The 4059-nt window shown below is 38.4% G+C and overlaps 1 long non-coding RNA gene across 1 annotated transcript in view; it reads right to left on the bottom strand.

Annotated features, from left to right (window-relative positions):
• Positions 1–66: 66 nt before the first annotated feature.
• LOC109386319 (uncharacterized) overlaps positions 67–4059 on the bottom strand; it is a 26472-nt gene continuing 22479 nt past the window's right edge. Inside the window, exons 2-3 of the long non-coding RNA XR_002124770.1 lie at positions 1141–1221; positions 67–777 (exon numbers count right to left, since the gene is read on the bottom strand). This is a non-coding gene — a long non-coding RNA (uncharacterized LOC109386319). The remainder of the gene's footprint in view (positions 778–1140; positions 1222–4059) is intronic.

Genomic DNA, 4059 nt, shown 5'->3' with positions numbered 1-4059 from the left:
TGATGGCCCCACCACTCCCACCTGGAACACAGACCCATGCTCACCTGAGCTGTTGAAATTGTTTAAATTGTTAGTGGAACTATAGAAGCAATTGACATTACTCTTAAGTTTTGTGGGACTTTCAAGTAAAATTTCGTTGTATTTTTTATCTGAGTTTTGCATGGTGACTTCCTGATACACCTCGTAGCCTGGAATTAGCACTTCCTCTTCAGCTGGATGCATAGTAAATTCTTGAATATTAACACCCATGCAGGTCTTGATGATAAACAGGGTTCCATTTTCTCCTAGAAACCTTAATGGTACAGACATAGCCAAAGACGATGAGGCAATTTGGCCAAAACGTATTTTTCCTTTCCCATTGTCATGAAGTTTGGTGTCACAACCTCTATAGACTGTGTAACATTTCCCTGTACTGAGAAGCTGAAGAGCTCTTGTCAAATAATAATGGAAGGCTTTGAACTGAAAATTATGTGAATTCTGATGGAATTCCCTTACAGCTTTGTTAAATTCTGTTGCAATTTTCCCAGTATAGGCCACTAGAGCTGTGCCATGGAAATCATTGAATTGTTTTGGATAATTTTTGTTCTGTATTTGCTTCCATTTTATCTTTGCCATGTCCCATTCATTTTTAAAATTTTTATTCACTTCCAGTTCTTTTTTTAACAGCCGGGGTGCTTTCTTCTCCATTTCTTCAGTACAGCCCTCATACTGATCATCAAAAGCATTGTCAGCCATGTCTAGCTGACATGACTTGGTCATCCATGCCAGGCCAGTCACCTGTAAAAGAGAGACAGTCTCCCTCGACCCATTTGCTGAGGACCCAGCAAGTACTGGATGCTTCCCAGAGCCCACAGCATGGACTTCTTGCTCAGCATGAAATCTGACATGTTCCTGTCATAAGATTCATGTATGGTACACGTATGAAGGCAGTTTTATTCTATGTGTATTGTTAAAAGAAAAAGCTAAGCTTTGTTACTCTGTTTTGTTGCTGGTATTACTTTTAAGAATCTTTTCAGATTCACGCTCTCTCATGGGCTTTAGCCATGGACTCAACTCTGGAAATTCCACAGTTTCAGAGATGTGAGGGAGAAGTAAGATGTGAGGGCAGGATATGGGGTGAGAGCAGGTGGTATTTATTACCTGTTGTGTTAGCCACTGAGTTAGGATTGAACAGTGAACTGCTACAGCTAGAAGAGAGGTCATCTCCAAGTTCAAAAATAACTGCAAATAAATATAAAATAATTAAAGTGAGGTGTTAACATTGGTTTCATTGTGAGTATGCTGATAACTCAGTTCTGTGTTAATAANATCCCTTGCTCCCTCTCTTCTCCTTTCTGGTATTCCTGTGATGTGCATGGTGTTGTGCTTGATGTTGTTACCCAGCTCTCTTAAACTATTTTCAGTGTTTTTTATTCTTTTTCCTTTTTGTTGTTCCACTTGGATGATCTCTGCTATCTTGTCTTCTAAGTCACTGATTCAATCCTCTGCTTCATCCAATCTGCTAGTAATTCCATCGAGTTTGTTATTTAATTCAGTAATTGTATTCTTTAGTTCTAGCTGGTTGTTTTTCATGATTTCTCTATCCTCCTTTATATTTTCACTGATTTCCTTGAACATTCTAATCATCAGTGTTCTGAACTCTGTCTCCAATAGGTTGGTTGCCTTTATTTCCTCTAGTTCCAGTGATTCAGGAGGTTTCTTCTGTTCTTTTATTTGGGATGTGTTTCTTTGTTTCCCCATTTTGGCTTACTCTTTGTGTTTGCTTTGATGTATTAGGTTCCCCTCGGTCTCTCAGTTTTTTCTGGGTGGACTTATGTGGTATGTGTCCTTTATATTTGAATTGCTCAGTCTCCCTATTCTGCTGTGCATGTGTACCAGAGGTGTTCCTTGTGTTGTGTGTTTTCTCCTATTGAATTTGAGCTCTGATTGCTTTTGACTTGTCAGTAGGTGGAATTGACTCCCAGGCTGACTAGCTGTGAGGATTGGCTATGTCCACAGTGTATGAGCTGCTGTGTGAGGGTTGAACCCTCAGATGAGGCTTGGCCCCTATGGGCTTTTGTGCCTATAGAGATTTCCCTTTGGGCATGACTCTTGTAGGTCAAATCTGGTAATGTTCTGGTGTGGTCTAAAGTTGGCCTCTGGGTGTAATGATTCTTGTGCCTCTTTGGCTGGGCCATGCTGCAGAGCTATTTTAGAGCAAAACAGATCAACAAGCACAACCACAACAGTCACCAAAAGAAACCAGATACTCTCACATGAAAGAACAACCATCAACAAACACTCAACATACACAGGAATATTAAAAATACAAAAAACCAAAAGAAACACGGCAGACAAAACGGCAACACCAGAACAAAAAAACAACAAAAATTGCAGAAAAATGGAAAGAAGGAGGAAAAGTAGAGCAGGGAAAAGAAAGAAGAAAAGAAGGGAGCGAGAAGGGAGAAAAGAAAAAAATATATATGTCTACACACCTATATATATGGATACACACACACACACACACACACACACATATAAAAAACTACAAATGATAATGAAATAGAAAACCCAAAACAACCAAAACAAAAAGAAACCCCCAAAACATCCAAAAAAACAACAACAACCCAGTGCCAGTCTTGGCCAAAGTCCACCAAGCTATCTCCAGGTTGTTCTCTGCTGTACAAAAACTCCTCTGCATCTTGTGGGGGCAGAGCTGGCTGCCTGGTACCCAGAGTGACCCTGGTGATGCAGTTCTAGATGAGTGGGGCCAAGGGGTGTGGTTGGTAGTTTTTACAAAGTCAATGCTGTTTCTGCTCTCACCTGCCCAGAGGCACACTGANGTATCTTCTTTAATTTCTCTCTTCAGTGTCTTATAATTTTCTGAGTACAGGTCTTTTACTTCTTTGGTTAAATTTATTTCTAAGTATTTTATAGCTCTTGAAGCAACTGTAAATGGGAGTGTTTTCTTAATTTCTCCTTCTAATAGTTTGTTATTGGTGTATACAAATGCAACTGATTTTGAATATTGAGTTTGTATCCTTCTACCTTACTGAATTCCTCTATCAGTTCCAATAGTTTTTTGGTGGAGTCTTTGGGGTTCTCTATGTATAGTATCATGTCATCGGCATATAATGACAGTTTTACTTCCTCCTTACCAATTTAGATGCCTTTTATTTCTTTTTCTTGTCTGATTGCTGTGGCTAGAACTTCCAGAACTATGCTGAATAAAAGTGGAGAAAGTGGATAGCCTTATCATGTTCCTGATCTTAAGAAGGATGGTTTTAGCTTTTCTCCATTGAGTATGATGTTAGCTGTGGGTTTATCATATATGGTCTTTATTATGTCGAGATATGATCTCTCTATTCCCACTTTGCTAAGAGTTTTTATCATAAATGGCTGCTGAGTTTTGTCAAATGCTTTTTCTGCATCTAATGATATAACCATATGATTTTTAATTTTCATTTTGTTGATGTGGTGTATCACATTAATTGATTTGCGGATATTGAATTAACCTTGCATACCAGGGATGAACCCCAGCTGATCATGGTGTATGATCTTCTTAATATATTGCTGAATTCTGTTTGCTAATATTTTGTTCAGAATTTTTGCATCTATGTTCATCAGGGACATCAGCTTGTAGTTTTCTTTTTTTGTAATGTCTTTGTCTGATTTGGGGATCAGGGTGATAGTGGCCTCATAGAAGCACTTTGGAAGCCTTCCCTCCTTCTGGATTTTTTGGAATACTTTGAGTAGAATAGGTGATAATTCTTTTTTTGAATATTTGGTAAAATTCACTTGTGAAGCCATCTGGTCCAGGGCTTTTGTTTGTTTGGGAGCTTGTTGATTACTGATACAATTTCCTTGGTGGTAATCAGTCTATTCAGATTTTCCATTTCTTCTTGAGTTAGCTTTGGAAGGTTGTATGCTTCTAGAAAATTGTACATTTCTTCTAGATTGTCAAATTTGTTGGCATATAGTTGCTTATAGTATTTTCTTAATTTTTTTTGTATTTCTGTGGTGTCTGTTGTCACTTCTCCACTTTCATTCCTGATTTTACTAACTTGAGTCTCTCTCTCT

Source organism: Hipposideros armiger, unplaced genomic scaffold (assembly GCF_001890085.2).
Source record: "Hipposideros armiger isolate ML-2016 unplaced genomic scaffold, ASM189008v1 scaffold_132, whole genome shotgun sequence".
Classification (NCBI taxonomy): Eukaryota; Metazoa; Chordata; class Mammalia; order Chiroptera; family Hipposideridae; genus Hipposideros; species Hipposideros armiger.
This window is presented reverse-complemented; position numbering and strand designations above follow the sequence as displayed.